This window comes from Xyrauchen texanus, chromosome 17 (genome assembly GCF_025860055.1).
Source record: "Xyrauchen texanus isolate HMW12.3.18 chromosome 17, RBS_HiC_50CHRs, whole genome shotgun sequence".
In the NCBI taxonomy this organism is placed as follows: Eukaryota; Metazoa; Chordata; class Actinopteri; order Cypriniformes; family Catostomidae; genus Xyrauchen; species Xyrauchen texanus.
Window position 1 is genome coordinate 24,175,171 of NC_068292.1, and position 18,980 is coordinate 24,194,150.

The following is an 18,980-nucleotide window of genomic DNA, read 5'->3' on the forward strand; positions in this document are numbered from 1 at the left end:
TGCCCTGTGGTAATGAGCAATCTGACTCAGCATCTCTGACTTTCCGGACAGAGATGACTTCACACTGCAGTCTGCAGAGCATGCTCTACCCTTGACAGAAATATAAGAGAAAGGATGAAAATGCAGGAACAATCGATCTGTATATAAGTGGAAATAATAGATTTTCTCTGAGTGCTTTTTAAAAGCAAACAAACACAAACACACTTTCTTTTTCTTTCCTCAATTCTCTCTCCTTTTCTTCTTTTTTTACCTCCCCTGTTCCCTCCTCTTCTCTCGCCCCTCCTCCTGTCTGTTAGTCAATTTTTTCTACAGCGTGTAAATCCGTCCTTCATCAGCATGCAAAATGGCTGGGTTTCAGTTGTGAACAGCATATTTAAATGGAAATAGAGGAGAGAGAATGAGCAGATTACACTCTTCCAAAACACAATCTGCCTTTTGGCTGGTGAAATGATGGAGAGGGGACATGGGGAAAGGTGCAAGGACAAAAAGGGTATTAAATGCAGGTCAAAACTGGACTATGAAGAGTGGTACAATGCAGGGCACAATGCAAGTGTTTGAGAGGTGGGAAGGGAACTAACGAGGGCACTTTTTAATTAATGAAGCTGCTAAGGGCAGATGGTAAGTATTAAAGGATGGAAGGCATTAAAGGAATGACCCGAATGGTAGTTTAAATGTAATTAGAAAGGTCTTGAAAGAGTTTTAATTAAGCAATATCACATAAACAAGTGCTGATATGGTTGTGGCCTCATGTCTACAGCTGAATTACTGTCATGTTGGTATTCAGTATAATGTCCAGTGTGATATTCCTTTCATACAACATTTCTAGACAAAATAATACTTCCAGAAAAAGGCAAAACAAAAAAAAAAAGGATAAACTATTGCATGTTGCCATAGTTGCAATATGGCAACATGCAATATGCAACTATGGATATATTCATTTTATATACAATTATATAAAATGAAGACTTCATAGCTAAGGCAAGATGGCTGAGAAATACACCACAATAATTAGCTAACCTCTCACCAACCTATTAAAGGAATATATTAAACATAAACAAAAACAAAAAATCTGTAACAATATACTCTGTATCTGTAACAAAATACTTTTTTCTCCTGCAGAACACAAAAGGAGAAATTGTAAAGAATATTCCGGTCCGTCTTTTTAATACAATGGCAGTGGATAGTTATTCACTGTCAAGCTTCAAAATGGACATAAAGGTTCATTCGACTCATGCTATATATGCAAATATTCCAAGCACAATAGATTTTGGTGAGAAAGAACCCAAAATGAAGGTCATATTAGTGAAAAAACTGACATCTGTTGCATGTTTGAGTGCATGAGAGAAGCTTGTTCACTGTGGTTGCGTGTTCATCCGAGAACCTGTGTTGATATTAGCGCTTAAAGGAATAGTTCACCCCAACATTTTTATTCTCTCATTATTCATTTATCATGATGCCATCCCAGATGCGTATGACTGTCTTTCTTCAGCAGAACACAAACAAAGATTTTTAGAAGAAGATAGATCTCTGTCGGTTCCTTATAATGCATGTAAAAGGGTGCCAGCATTTTGACGGTCCAAAAGTCACATTTAGGCAGCATAAAAATAATCCATGTTACAGACGATCAATGAGTGTCTTCTGAAGCAAATCGATATGTTTGTGTAAAGAAAAAGATAATACATTTTTTTTTTACTTTTAAAACTTTCTTCCAGCAGTTCACACATCATGTAGCTGTCGCGTGATGTAAGCGTGTCGGCAAATTCATGTGAGAATTCAGAAGCAGCGCTTCTTTACAATAGAAGAACTCGCATCACGTGAGATTTCAGCCATTTCAAACAGCATCAGAGCCCGCTGATTTAAAGCTAAAAACATTTAAATTATCAACTTGTTTCTTACATAAACCTATCGATTCGCTTCATAAGACATTCATTGATTGACTGGAATTGTGTGGATTACTTTTATGCTGCCTAAATGTGACTTTTGGACCATCAAATTGCTGGCACCCGTTTACGTGCATAATAAGGACTTGACAGAGCTCTTCCTCTAAAAATCTTAATTTGTGTTCTGCTGAAGAAAGACAGTCATACACATCTGGGATGGCATCAGGGTAAGTGAATAATGAAAAGATTTACATTTTTGGGTGAACTATTCCTTTAAAAACACTAGTTCTCGATTTTAACAATCATCATTCAAACCTAAACATATACACAAACACAGCAAACAAATTAGTTAATTGTGACAAACTGACATAATGTGTTAACTGACATAATCTGCATTCTAAGACACAACATGCTCCATAGTCAAGCCTGGAAACTGCACAACTGGCCAACAAAAAGAATAAAACATGCTGTTGCATAAAATAAAAAAAAGGGGATAGATGGAGTGTGTATGCAAGAAGAGCAGAGTGGCAGTTATGCTTGCAGGTTGCAGGACACTTTAATGGGCAGAGGCTTGTACCTACCCAACCATTACTCCCATAGGGCAATGAAAAGAAGCAGTGCATTGTTATTCATGATATGCTGTGTGTGATGTGCTTCAGATTTAAAACACAGTAAGACATGAGACACGGCTGTAAGAAAAAAGTGTGGCTGTGATGAAATATGAAAAAGAGGGTCATTCATACAGTATATCAAAAGGCAGGAAAGCAAGACCCCCTATTACTGTAGAGGTGAACAGCCCCAGGCAAACGCATAATGTAAAAAAACTAAATGTCTGTCTGTTACATATGAGCAGCACTAAAGCAGATTCAGACCTTTCGTCTGTCTCTGATGACACAGTATGTATATGACTTTCTCAATGGGATGAACTGAGATACTAAGTTATAATTTGGCTTGCTGTAGAAAGAACAGAAATGATGTAGGCCCACTTTAAATCCAAGTGTAACAATCTGTTAGGAATTCCTTGTCTTGTTTCACTGTTGCCCTCATTTTTGTCACCTTGCATTCCATAGTTTTCAATTTTGTCCCTTGTTTAGCTCCACTGTCTCACTTGTCATTGTTTAGAACTACACTTCCCAGAATCCACCTGCCATCATCACTGCCATTTTGTTCATTGTTTTCACCTGTGTCTCATCTGTCATCACTCACTGTGTATTTAAGCCCTGCTTTTTGTTCACTCCTTGTCGTTCGTTGAATGTTGTTAGCCTGGTGTGTGTTCCCTGCCTGTGTTTTCTAGTTTTATGTTTATTTCTCCATTGAGGGTTTTCCTTTGTGTTTTTTCTTGCTTGTTTATTTAATAAAGTGTAACTGCGTTTAGATCCGCATCTCCTCGTCTGCCTTGCTGCTCAATCGTGACCCAATCCTTGTTTTTGCACTCAGTGGTTCTCAAATTGTGGGTCCTTTTGTGGGCCTTAGACAGCAGAGAAAAAGAATGTTAAATGCAAATAACCACAAAACAAATATGCTCATCAGCTTTTAAAAGGATGGAGAAAATGCCTCCCTTATCCTTTATTGTTGACGTTAAAGGTAGTGTATCCAATACAATTTTGCATTTTGGTGGAAATTTACCTATCACTTGGAAGAAGCTCGCCAAATTAAACAGAAGCCAACATAGACAGGTTATTTGATTTCTGAACAAAATCGTGAACAAATCTATGCCAGCTAAAAGAAAATACGACCCAGACTACAATAAAAACTTGTTTACTTGCAAAATAAACATGCTGACCACAATGTGTTTCATGCAGTGAATTATTAGTTGCTGAGATTAATACTGAATTATTTAATTATTATATTGATTTAATAGTATATTAACATTACCAATATAATACATCTGAATATTTTATTTTAAGGACATTATTGTTTACTTTTGCACAATTAGCTATTTTATTATGTTGGGTTGCCACTTGATGTCCAATGTAAAATCTGGAGAACTAACCTGTAGCAGATACCTAATTTCCAATTCACAGTACTATTTAGTGTTTGAAAGTCTTTTATGTCCCTTTAAAAGAACAGGATAGGGTGTTGCAGGATACAGCTTGGCATGCAATGAATCTCAGAACAGTGACACAATGTGTCCTTTCTGGAGTACTGTCCCGAAATGTCACTGTCCTAATAATCTGTGACTGTTGCATTAGCATTCCATGCGAGTACTCTCCTGAGTGTTCTACTTAAAAAGCAAGGGACAGTCTGTGTTCTGTATCCAGACAGCAGTCTCAGTGCCCCAGTGTGGAGCTCTGGAGTACCTTAGATGACCACTAGAACAGAACCTGGAACATAAAAGCTCTTATACCAAGTCACGCTCTGTCCAGCTCTATGCACATTTACTATAAGCACTTACAGGTGAAACTCGAAAAATTAGAATATCGTGCAAAAGTTCATTCATTTCAGTAATTCAACTTAAAAGGTGAAACTAATATATTATATAGACTCATTACAAGCAAAGTAAGATATTTCAAGCCTTTATTTGATATAATTTTGATGATTATGGCTTACAGCTTATGAAAACCCCAAATTCAGAATCTCAGAAAATTAGAATATTGTGAAAAGGTTCAGTATTGTAGGCTCAAAGTGTCACACTCTAATCAGCTAAACACCTGCAAAGGGTTCCTGAGCCTTTAAATGGTCTCTCGGTCTGGTTCAGTTGAATTCACAATCATGGGGAAGACTGCTGACCTGACAGTTGTGCAGAAAACCATCATTGACACCCTCCACAAGGAGGGAAAGCCTCAAAAGGTAATTGCAAAAGAAGTTGGATGTTCTCAAAGTGCTGTATCAAAGCACATTAATAGAAAGTTAAGTGGAAGGGAAAAGTGTGGAAGAAAAAGGTGCACAAGCAGCAGGGATGACCGTAGCCTGGAGAGGATTGTCAGGAAAAGGCCATTCAAATGTGTGGGGGAGGTTCACAAGGAGTGGACTGAGGCTGGAGTTATTGCATCAAGAGCCACCACACACAGACGGGTCCTGGACATGGGCTTCAAATGTCAAACGTCTTACCTGGGCTAAAGAAAAAAAGAACTGGTCTGTTGCTCAGTGGTCCAAAGTCCTCTTTTCTGATGAGAGCAAATTTTGCATCTCATCTGGAAACCAAGGTCCCAGAGTCTGGAGGAAGAATGGAGAGGCACACAATCCAAGATGCTTGAAGTCCAGTGTGAAGTTTCCACAGTCTGTGTTGGTTTGGGGAGCCATGTCATCAGCTGGTGTTGGTCCACTGTGCTTTATTAAGTCCAGAGTCAACGCAGCCATGACATTTTAAGCACTTCTTGCTTCCTTCAGCAGACAAGCTTTATGGAGATGCTGACTTCATTTTCCAGCAGGACTTGGCACCTGCCCACACTGCCAAAAGTACCAAAACCTGGTTCAATGACCATGGTATTACTGTGCTTGATTGGCCAGCAAACTCGCCTGACCTGAACTCCATAGAGAATCTATGGGGCATTGCCAAGAGAAAGATGAGAGACATGAGACCAAACAATGCAGAAGAGCTGAAGGCCGCTATTGAAGCATCTTGGTCTTCCATAACACCTCAGCAGTGCCACAGGCTGATAGCATCCATGCCACGCCACATTGAGGCAGTAATTAATGCAAAAGGGGCCCAAACCAAGTACTGAGTACATATGCATGATTATACTTTTCAGAGGGCCGACATTTCTGTATTTAAAATCCTTTTTTTTATTGATTTCATGTAATATTCTAATTTTCTGAGATTCTGAATTTGGGGTTTTCATAAGCTGTAAGTCATAATCATAAAAATTATATCAAATAAAGGCTTGAAATGTCTTACTTTGCTTGTAATGAGTCTATATAATATATTAGTTTCACCTTTTAAGATGAATTACTGAAATTAATGAACTTTTGCACGATATTCTAATTTTTCGAGTTTCACCTGTAAACAGACCAATTGCCAGATTATTGGATCAGCTGATGGTAAGAAATAACAGGACATGCCAAAGCACAGGTTGGGAAAAGTAATGAAGATGAGAAAGGGGTGACACAAATAAGTTGTAGCAGGCCAGATGAGAAAGAAGGTCGGGGATGGATGTGCTGGTATTGCAATGCAGAGGAAGAAACTAGTGATATATAGTGTACATCGGCTGTATATAAGGAAGTTCAGTTGCCACTGGCCAAAATATGTGGTAATTCCCTGTTGTGTCAGTTCCAAAATACTTGGACAGCCTCATCACAAATAATGCCTATTGTCTATTTTCAAAATTTTGATTGAATTTTACATAAATATTATAAATGTGTTAATTTCAGCAAAATTGTGTACATCTCTTATGCTATTATTATTTATTTGTTATTATCATGTTCCATGATAGACAGACAGTTTGTTATGGGTTATATCTGGGTATGTAAATTAAGTAATAATTATATCTTATTTAATTATTTATAGTCCAAAGTGTTTTCCAATTTCGTCAATAAGTGTAATAAGTGTTACATTTGAAAACACTTGTAATGAGAATTCTATTGTTTTAAACTGTAACACGTGTCCTTAAAGCCTAGTTAAAAATGCATAAAATGTTTTGAGTATTTAAGCATGTGCTTAAGGCATAGCATACTGTGAGTATTTAAGCAAGTACTTGAATGCATATAATACTATAAATTATATAAACATGTATCAAAGTGATAATGCTCTGTTTCCTTATTTATAATTTTTTTTTAACGTTAGCCTCTACTGTATTTCTTTGTACCGTATACCATCACTGTATTTCATAATACCGTATTTTCTTTTAGATTCCATTGCCGGATTTCAGTTTCTATATTTTCTTTCAATATTCTTTTTATATATAATACAGCCCCATTGATGGCTGTTTTTTTTATTTATTTTTTATCCTTTTAATAAACAGCCTTCAGATAGAGGTGAAGATAGGTGCCTGTGGGACACAGTGTGGAGGGGTCTTCAGTGGTGCAGTTGTCCAGTGAACAGATATTGGCCAGAGGTGACAGGGCAAGGTGACAAGACTGCTGCATGAGAGAAGAGAGCACCTGATTTCCGCTGATTCCACGGGGGTACTGTTTGATGAGACACCTACCCAGTGACTGTCTACAAAAGAACATAAAAATATTATACAGATATTCAGCAACATATCTTTTGGTTTCAACTTTACAGACTGATTAAGATACTAATTGTTTTGCCCACAAGTGAACTGACACTTTTTTTTTTTTTCTGAGTTGAACTGAGATGATGATAGTCCAGCATTACAAAACACTGATGATGACCATGGTGCAGGTAGTAGTATGCATGATGTTCAGGGACAGATTCAAGAACTCAACAGAAAGCATGACCATGGCAGCTATCACCGATTTGAGTTGAGAGCCTACCAGGTCTTATGTTTAGGTGTCAAGAGAACATCACATTCACCATTTAGTGGTGATTTAAGCAAAGATGGGAGACATGTTGATGAGTTCATTCAGAATCAGAATCAAAATCAGCTTTATTGCCAAGTATGCTTACGTATACAAGGAATTTGTCTTGGAGAAAGGAGTTATACAAATATATATATGAAGGCAAACCGCAGGAAGGGCCTGTGTCGAGGTAAAACTGAGACGTGGAAGTATGCGTCCTTCAGGTCTACCGCCGCGAACCAATCTTGCTGAACGCTCGCTAAAATGCATTTCTGCATTAGCATCTTGAACGAGAGACTGTGCAAGGCCAGGTTCAGTACTAGCAGGTCCAAGATTGGCCACAACCCACCGCCTTTCTTTGGTATGATGAAGTAGGGGGTGTAGAACCCCTTCTTCATCTTGGCTGGAGGGACATACTTTATCGCATCCTTCCGTAGAAGGGTCGAGATCTTTGCATGTTGGTTAGTGGCATTCTCACCCTTCACTGAGGTAAGCCGGACACCGCTAACCGGGGCGGTTGCCTGGCGAACTGAATCGCATAGCCGAGTTGGACAGTCCTGGTCAGCCATCGCAACGGGTTGGGGAGCGCAAGTTACGCCTCCAAGATCCGGGCTACGGGGATCAAGGGAACAATCTCGTCAGACGTACCGGCAGGTAGGGCATCGTGGTGGGGCAGAGCTGGAAGCGCAAGGTCGATACACTTACCTGGCTCCGGGTACCGACCATAGGACTGGTCAGCAACAGGGGAGTAGGGAAACCATCCTCGCCGTTCTTCACAGCCACCCTGGTGTGGAGTGTTTGTGCCACAGCTGGGTGCGGAGGGGTGGGAGTCCCGCTTCCACGGCACCATACCTGCCATAAAAAGTTTGTGTCCAGTGGTCGTGATAATGACGGCCATGAACACCGGATGTGTGACTGAGGGAATGAGTGAACCACTCTTTTTCTGAAAATGTGGTTACCGCAGCCCATCGGGCATGCAACGAAATCAAAGAAAAGACAACAAAGGATTCTCCTCCCGGCCCTGCACCAGGAGATGGAGGGGTCTGTTCACCATCTCCAGGTGCCTCAAACCCGTAAGTAGAAGGACTGCAGCAGGGTGCCGCTTGGGTGGCTTTCCCTCTGAGGAAGGAAAGCCATGACTGCAATATTGCCATAGTCATTCTCTCGCTGTGAGAACATGACCCGTCCACGAACGTTGTCACCGCGTGGGCAGCGCACAAGCAAATGAGGCAGCGATCTTGGGTGTTGGAAGCGGAGCGGTTACAACCGCAACCAGGAATTATACACAACGGAAAGGCATCTTTAAAAAGACACTCTCCGTGAGTAACACTCTTTTAGAAGGAAATTTCTCTTTTAGAGAAAAAATACACTCTTTTAGACAGCTGAAGCACCCAGGGGCATTCTCTGCACTTCACCAGTGCAAGACGGGGAGAAGCCACTGTAATGCGCCATAAATCCAACAGCTTTGCAGAGGTGAATGGATCGGCAGAGGAATCCATTGTGCTGAAACACAACCGCTCAGGTTTGAAGAGAAAATCTGAATGAGTGGTTGAGAGCCAGCTAATTTTATACACTTTCCAATTCCCATTGGCTTTTTCTCAAAGATCAGCGGTGTGTGGGGCTCCCAAAGGCAACCCCTAGTGTTACTACATTGACACAACATCGATTGAGTGACAGATAGGGAACTTGAGCTATTCGCCCTGAAGTTGGCTATCTCTGAAAAAAGTAGAGAAAGTCAGTAACCGTCACGGAAGTACGCGTAATCTGCCGAGTTATCCAACAGCTGAACTGAAGAATTTTCAATTAAAAGATCCCACTCTCAGTTCTTTCAGAACCATTTGGTAATTTGAACAAAAGCCCACCACTCGCGAGAGATCAAAGTCTGTACTGTTACTGACAAAGCAGTGGGAGTGTGTTAGAGAGCTGGATGGCTTGCATTATCGCATTGTAAATGACGAACATCGAAAGCTGCTCTTACCTCATGTCTAAAAGAACAGGTCCTGGAAAGTCTTCATGACAGTATGGGACATCAGGGCATTGAGCGCACACTAAACCTGTTGAGGCAACAATGCTTCTGGGTTGGCATGTATAATAATGTGGAGTGGTGGATCAAAAAGTGTCAAAGTTGCATCTTAACCAAGATGCCACCGCCAAGGATACATCCTCCTATGAAGCCATTTCTTGCTTCAAGGCCCCTTGTTGTAGTGGCAGTAGATTTTACCTGTCTTTGATGGCCGTGAGAATACGTTAATTGTGACTGATGTTTTCACAAAGTTCACACAGGCCTTTCTAAACAAGGATCAGAGGGCTGTATCCACTGCCAAGATCCTTCTAGAAGAGTGGTTCATGAAAAATTGTGTGCCTGAACGATAACATTCTAATAAGGGCAGAAATGTTAAAAGTTTAACACCACATGCAACCACTAGATTCTCACCACATCGCTTGCTGTTTGGAGTCAACCCGCATCTTCCAGTAGATGCACTGCTAGGTCAAAAGCAAACTGTGGACAGGAAACATGATTTGTTAGTGATTCACCAATACAGATTGAGAGAAGCTCATGAAAAAGCAAGGGAACATAAGGTTGCTGAGTGACTTGCCCCTTTTGTCTGACAAGGACTATTGCCCTGTGATTGATGTGGGTCAGCAGGTATACTTGCGCCACAGACCTTCTAAAATATAGGATTCATGGGGTCCTGCTGTATACAGGGTCATAGATGTGCAGGGTACTACACATACCATTGAGCCTCTTGAGGGTGGTCCTATAAAGAGAGTCCATAGAGTTGACTTACGCCCTTGTGTTAACCCTGTTCCTGAGACAGAGGTGACTGAAACCTGTTCTCCCACAACACCACAATCGAGGCGAGAATCTGTTTCTGAGCATGTTGATTTTATGAATTATGATCCTGATTTTGTTGTACTAGAAGAGGTTACATATCCTAGTCTGCAAGAGACAGAGAATATGAACCCTGAAGACCTTTTATCAGCTGCTGAAGCCCTTATAGGTGAACCTGTACTGATTTTAGGGAACACAAAACAACAAGGTTCTGTACCAGAGACAGTTGAGTCTAGCAATGAATCTAGGCACGGCTCCTAGAGTGTCGGTACCAGCACCAAGAAGAACTAAAAGAGCGAATGCTGGTATACACTCAAACCTATTTCAAGAGCCAAAATCAGCATGCAATGCTGTAGAGTTGGAGTACTCGAGTTCTGACTTTTTCAATTTTTATTGGACATTATTACTCAGACTTCACCTCGAGCCTCTCGGACATAGGATTTTTTTTACGAGTTCAGACAAGTTCATGACATTTGTGATGCAATGAAAAACAAACAAACAAACTAACAAAAAAATAATGTAACAGGGTGACCATACATCCTCTTTTTCAGACCTGAAAAAAAGAGTCCGGCCAGGATTTCAAACTTGCCTCTAAATGTCTGGGATTTGGCTTTGTCTTCATATTGATGTGCTCTCTAAAGTTAGTACTATCATATATTCTGTGTCATTAATTCTGCACATCAGTTTTCATGCAAATATGTGCTTATATGTGATTATTCTGGCTGAGAGCAGCAGCACGCTCTATTTCAAAGTACTTTTTTAGGTCACTCGCCCGCGTGCCCATGCTGTATGTGTATGCGGAAAAGAGATCGCCATTCGCCAGACGTGCTCTGCTGCTCTCATCCAGGAATATCAATAACATAAGTAGACTTTAAAAATTATGTTCCCCAACTCTGTAAATTATTAAATAGAATATGTTTTATCACTCACGCTTCCTATGCAAAGTAATTTCTAACTGAAAATGTTGACTTAATTGAAAATAAAATGTACTATGTATCAGGTACATTTATACTAATATGATGGATGAAAAAGACCATGATGGAAATTGTACAACTCTGTCCATCACATATTTGTAGCACAACCTCTCTGTGTTACCTGTAAAGCTGGCACTTGCGTTTCAATGGCAAAAAAGTAATAAAATACAATGAGGAACACAAGTGAGGGAAGAAGTCTATATTCACCTATTATCCATACTAAATATAATGTGAAAAGAAAAGAGTTTGTCAAAAATATGATCTTGACTTTAGGGAAGTAGGCTACACCTGGACACAGCAGGAGGACTGAAAAGTTTGAAGTGTAGTACTGTATATAATCATCACAACCAGTTTCACATTTTTATTTAGTTTTTAATTTCTACGTCATTTTTACTTTGCCCATTCAGTTTGGTTTAGTTTTATCTAAAATGTTAATTTTAAAACATTTAATAATTCCCATGAAATTAAATACAACAACAGAAAACGCCACCACCACTCCACATGATTCATGCAGCTTTCAATTTCTTTCGTGTGTTTTTGTGTGGATGGGAAAGCAACAAATCATTTAAATGTCAACAGAATGCAATAAGAAGAGTATTGAAGGACAGTTATGTCTTCAAACACCAAAAGTATATGCTTTCATTCTGAAACAACTTTGAATTTTGTTCAGCAGTATACTAGGTTTTTTTTCTGCATTTATTTTGACAAATAGTTTTTCTTAGTTGTGAAGGTTAAAATGAGCTTAAAATATTGTTACATGTTGATACATGTTGAGATTACAGTTACAATTAAATTCAGGTTCTTGAACATATTAATTCGGACTCTGACTCAACTCAGACTCTGCCTGTTATGGACTCGGTCTTGAGTCCGACTCGGCCCCTTTTGGACTCGGACTCGATTGTTTAAAGTCTCGAACTCAACAAAGGTCGACTCGAACCCAACTTCAGGTTTTAGCAAGCCTGGGTAGAGTGTTCTTTAGAGAAGGTGTTAAAGAAGTGAAATTATGTATCAAGTCATTGGGGACAATTACTTTTTTTCTTACTTCACTAACCATTCTCAATATACTTTTTAGTGAAGTCAGTTCACCTCATGTTCACACAGGTATCCTAGAGTGACCACAGTTGTAGTTCATCATGTTAACAATGGGCATGTCCCACTAAGTTTGACAACCAAATAGTGTCCAAATATTTGTTTTAATTATGAACAGAAAATCTATGTTTTATCATTTTAAATCTAACATTTTCCTCTCTGCAAAACCTGTGGCTTGAAAAGTTTGCTTCTTCGTGCTTCTTTAAAATATTTAACCTAGGTGGAGATAGAGAGTTAGGGCAGGTGTACACAGTGCAATTTTTGCCTGTTGTGCGAGCTCCCAACCGTTGACGCTCATGTGGTCACGGCTCACATCGTGTGAAAGGAATAACGAGCTGAGCTAAGCAGCTTACGAACAGCTCACAACCTCCCAATATTTTTTTTTAATGTCTAAAAAATGTGTGCGCTGTCGACATGAATTCGTGAAGTGTGTGTGCGGTTGAACAAGCCAATTTATGCAATCTACCTGAAATTGGCCAATCAGGAAAAGGTGTTACAACTCACACGATCAATGAAGGTGAGTTGCACATGAAGTGTTTACACATTTAGAGAAAATAGTAGTTAAAACAGTTTTTCCCCTATTATTCACGACCACATCACTGAGAAGGATTCTACATAAAGGCCTTCAAACAAATAATTTGCCATATGTGTTGCGCTATAAAACAATCTTTATCACTCTGATGGATGAGTTGTAAAACTTCCATTATGGTCTATTTTTATTCGTCATACTTGCATTCGTTTAAGTTCTAGGGCTACATTTAGGGGGTATGTAGCATCTGTAGTAATTGTATATACACTATAGAGGATATGATGATATTTTTTTAAACTTCCCAAGCGTGAGTCTGGTGAAACCAAGGACTTGAATGAATGTTGAATGTTGATGAATGTTGTACCTATCAATCAACCGCTGTGCTAAAACAAGATTTTTAAACTTTCACATGAGCAAGAACTTATGGATCATCTTCAGAATGTCTGTTATCAACATGCAAGTGAAACAGCTGAGAAAGACGTAGCCTGCATCTTTAGCTGAATAATAACAGGTAGCCTACTCGGAATTCTGCACTAAACATCATGTTTGTACTTAAATTAAATCCAAGGAATAGACAGAAATGGTGCACAACTTTTCCGCACTTTCTTTTATATTCTTGTATATTTTGTGTGATTTATTATCATGCAGTAACTGGCAGCAACACACTGACATTATGATTAATGTATGCAGTCGTGAAATCACACAATCTCCCTCTGAATCTGTCAAATGTCGTACTGCATTTGTAATAACAATTATAATTATATATATATTTTTTATTTTTTATTTTTTTAATCGGCAGATGAGTTTTCAGCCAGACCCAGCCCCTGGCCATGCCAGTCTTTTTTTTTTTAAATCGCAAGCTACATTAAAGCAATCTCCTCCTCTGGCTTTATATGTATTTTAATGTTAAATAGCATGAAAATTTACGTGATTGCTTTTGAAATTGCCAAGTCGTTAAGTCGTGTCATGTACCACTGCATCTGTATGATTATCAGATAAACTGACTCGTAAAGTTGAGTATGGAGTGGTGGTGGTGTAAATAAATATAAAGTGTGCAGGGGCTCACGACCTCCCGAGTGTCAGAAATCGCATCGTGTATACACAGCCTTAGAGATAGAGAATGTGGCAATGTTTGGGGAGAAATATAAAAACCACTCAACCCACAAAAACCCCACAGACAATTCAACCTTTTCCAACCACCCGACATCAAGACACAACTACTTTACAAGCAGCATGCTTGAACTGTGAGGGATACAAGGGGAGAGGAGAGGCAAGAAAAGTGGGAGAACATTGCTTTAAGTCGAAGACATTGGTTTTGGTTTTCAACACAAAGCTAGAGTTCAAGGTTGCTTGAAACATATCATACCATTAGCGCTGACCATTCCAACTGCCATAAATAATCCACCATTCCTGCATTTCTAGAGAGTGCACCCACTCCAATAATCCTTACTCATGCGTGCCAGTTTTGGGTTGCCCTCAACAACTGCAGAGATCTGGACAGGGACTTAATAAATAACTGCAGGTATGTGCATGGCTTATGTTCACATTCCTCTGGACAATGTTTGAGTAAATATTTAATACAGGGATGTTGTAAAATTCATATTCCTGCATGTAGGAGTGGGAAGGTGGATATGTATTGTCTGCAGGTTGAATGGTAGAGGAATGGGCTGATAGGAGTAAATGAGAGCAGGACTCTGGGTCAGACTCTGTTAAGATAAAACCGCACTCTGTTAAGATAGACCACACATACTCTGGGATCAGAGCAGCCAAGAGCTTATAGTCAACAGTGGTTTGAGTTGAAAGAGAGGTGAAGTGATATATAGAGCTAACTAAGGATGGGGAGATGGTGGAGGGGGGTGCAGGTGAGAGAAATACAGCAGAACTATTTATTTATCAGTGTTTGAGATTAAATCAGGAGTAAAGACAGATACAACTCCTTACAATAACCCTGTGTGACTTTTGGGTATTCACAGTAACAAAAAAGAGGTGGGTTTGAAAACATTATTCTTTAGACTGTAGATGTTTCTAATAATGATGTGTACAAGCATACATACTGGATGTTATCTCACAACTTGCTGTATGATTCGCTGTGCATTCAGACTGACCTCACTGTGAATTCTGGGACAGTGAGTTGAAAGTTCTTCAGCTGAAAGTCAAAGAATTTTTATTTGTATAGTGCTTTCACAACACACATAAGCAGCTTTACAGGAAATCATGCATTAACAAAAAAAGAAATTGTAATATCTATAAAGTCTTGCGTGATCATTGTGTAGTTTGATTAAATATGATTGAAAATTGTGTATAGAAATTCAATAATAATTGTATTTAGGTTCCCTGTGAGAAAACTGAAGGCGACTGTGTCAAAGAACACAAAACTCCATAAGATGTTTTTTGATGGATATAAAGAACCTTGGAAGAAACCAGGCTCACTGTGGGATGCTAAACAACATGAATATAATGCCAATGATAGTTATTTATGTGCAGTGCAAGTCATGGTTTTAAATTTGTAAATTAAGTAAGCGTTAAGGTCCCGTGTTAAAAAAAAAAAAAAATTTTACTTTAAAATTAATGACTAATAGCTTTGAAGTCCATCCTGGATTAACTGCAGAAATTCACATTGATGCATCCTTTGTTAGTTGGCTGATGAAGGCTTTTGTTGGCAATTAAATTATAGTCAATGTATTCCATTTCAAGAGTGTAGTCCATCAATAGACAAAGGTGAGGTGGGGTCCATCCTAAATCAGATGGCAAGTAATGATGGTTACAAATGAAAACTATGCGCAGTATCAAACACACAGACTATGTGGCCTAGAAGTAACACGATTCAATAAGGTTCTGTATGTTAACATTAGTTAACAATGAACAGTACCTTTGCAGAATTTATTAATCTTAGTTTATGTTAATTTCAACATGTACTAATACATTATTCAAATAAAATGTTTTATTTAACATTAGTTTAAGCACTATTATCTAACATGAACTAATAATGAACAATTGTTTTTTTTTAACTAACATTGACAAAGATGAATAAATGCTGTAGAAAATATATTGCTTATTGTTAGTTCATGATACCTAAAGCATTTACTCTTATTGTGTGACCAGACAAGCTGTAGAGCACATCATTATGAATACAAAACCAAATCCAGGACATTTTTGTCAATTTTTAAATTCCATTTAGTCCAAGTCCAAAAAGAGGATATGTTTGGGAAAAAGAGGACGTATGGTCACCCTAGTTTGTCTGACTAATGAAGGATGGGAGAATGTTTGGGAAACCTATTAAAAAGCATTCATTACTTTTACAATTACATTTGGTGATGCTAGTGGCACAGAAATTACACCCTTTTCCTTTAACCATTTTTCGTGGCTTTGACGAACAAACTTTCAGTTTCAATAGGAAATACATCAACACAGGACAGAGCACTATGCCCGTAATGCAATATCATGGGGTCTTTAATTTTTTTTTTCTTCTTTTAAGAAGTCCTGCATACTTTGACAGGTGTTAAAACTGTATGAACACAGATCAAGTGCCAGACAGACAGACAGACACACACACACACAGTCTATCTAACCCGCATCTGTTCTCTGCTCACCTTTTGACCTCAAAACAAGTGTTATGTTCAAGGGACAGACCTTGCCATGTGCCCGTTAAGTAAAGACAACACAGGCTTGTCTTCCCTGAGGCTGTGCCACATGCACACAAGAAATCATCATAGCCACATTTGCACACACACACACACACACACACACACACACACACACACACACACACACACACACATGATTAATGCACAAGTACACCAGGACTTACCACACCACCTGCCCCAAACACAAACAGTATATGATGGGTAGATTAGCAATGACGCCACACATATTCTGTGATTTTCTGGGACAGTCCAGAGGAGAGATATAAAAAAGTGATGACAAAACAGTCAGAGAGAAAAAGAAACTCCATGAAGCAGACAGACTCGGGGTCAGAGGTGACCAGTAGATGAGGAAGTTCAGGGCACTGCCAGTGTTAGTTTAGATAATGAGTTCTAAGAGTGTTTCTACTCAGAGGGTTTGCTTTTCTCTCTACATGTAGCCATTCAAAACCAACAACAATGACTTTGTGCTCACTAGTAGACAGTCAAATTAGATTAGGGATGGAGGAAGGAGGAAGGGAGTATACAAAAAATTACACAAAAATCAACAACATATGAAAAGACCGACCTCTGCATGAATGGATCCGGGAAGTAACATCAGATCTAAAGGGTGGCTTGTACACACAAGGGAGGAAGTGTGTAAATGCTTTGTTTAACAGGAACACCAGATTTAAGCGTAAATGTATTACGCATTCCATCCTTGTATTTACCCACCCTGTCTCATAGATTTTTTTTATCCTCTAGGAAAAACAGTTCAGTGGAGATAAGTCTATAATGTTAGGATAAGAAGGGTGATGAGCGGCTTTGCGACTTCACTGATAATACAGCTATTTTACAGGAACAGCCCTGCAATCCTCAGCTCAACACATCCACAGAGAAAAATTGCAGACACCAGACAGTCTGGGTTTTAGAGCATATGCAGGCAGCTTTTAGGCAATGTAAAATTTTGCTGCGATTAACAGGCTTTCCATTACCTGGGAGCACAATAATTATTTATCTAATCTCAAAGATTTAATTGCAGTAATTACATTTTTTATTCTGCTCTGTATACACCCACAGGTTCCATTATGAAAACAATGCCCTGGTAAAGTTAATAGTAACATCTTGGCTGCAAGGGCTCAGAGTTGCCACTGTTGTTGGAGGCCAAACTTGCATTCAGACAAAACCCACTCCCACAGTAGCATTTGAACAAACATCAACACCTCAGCCAGCATTCTTTACATACTGCTCTATCATTCGAAGACATGTTTATCTTTCGCCCTTGCTTCCAAATTACAGGACAGAAAGAAAGAAGGGGGAGGTGAAGGAGGGAAGGGTTCAAGTGTTCCAAAACAGCTGGTGTCCAAAAAACAGAGTGGGTGCGAGAGAGATGGATAAATATGAAAAGGTAACAGATGAATATCTATTGAGAGATGAATGAAGAGCTCTGTGACACTATGCTGACTGATTGAGTAAAGAGGAGATTCTGTGTACATACAGTCATAGATAAATTGGCATAAAACTGAGCACTGTGGACAGAGAATGACACCAATGCTGCAGCGTTGATTTGCAGATATATTTCCATCATATAAACAAACATTCAGTCAAGCAAGCGCAATAAACAGCAACACAAACCAGCTCTCTCAAGCACAAATCGTCCCAAGGAAAATCCCTACAATGCAAACATACATTCTTGTTTTTCCTTTTCTGTAGGTGTAGTTAACATTAAAGGAGTATCATGTTAATTTTCTGTTTTATTAAATGACAAGGGTGATTCTGTGCATTGCACCACATCCATAATCAGTCATGGTATTTTTTTTATTTTATTTGAATTAAATACCTACCAATTTATTTGATGCGTGGGTCTCAGGACACATTTTTGATTTTGATGCAGTTCTGATTATCATCAGCAGTTCACATAAATAATGAGCTTTGCTTCCCCCTGGTGTTCATCGACAGTAGTGACCTGCCAAAACTATTTTTTTTCTCACACCTGGTAATGGCTGAATCGAGAAAATGTACATGCCACAATATTCCATTCTGACTATGTACTTATGTATTGTATTAAAATATCTGCTGTCCCAACTACAAATAATTATTTCACTCACCACCACACTGGCCAGTCTATCGATGAAACGTCTCTCTACAACAACAAAACTACTGAGACCCATTTTAATTAGGCCTATATTCCTATTTTTGTCAGGTAACAGTTCTTTAAAGACTTAAAAAAAAAAAAAAAAAAAAAGCACAAAAGCCGTCAGATAGTATTTTAAAAATTTAAAATGTGTTTAAATTATGCTGCATCCATATCCTACAGTGTAAGTCCAAGACTACAGAACACACACAGGCCCCAAAAAGTATTTGGATGCTTAAGATGAACTTAAAAATACAATTTTCATTTATTTTAAAGAAAGACAACATAAGTATACTTTTCAATCAGAACATTTAACAAAAAGAAGCATGTTACATTTTAAATGATAAAAATTAAAATTAAGACAAATTGATTTGGACACTTGATAATGGCTTCATTAAAGATTACAAGTATTTTAGTTTTCAATTTGTAATCCTTTCGTTCGCAGAACTCTGGCAACGGCATAGAATCAAAAAGTTTCTGTAAAAGCTGTGGTGAAAGTTTCCTCCAGGTTTCAGTCACCT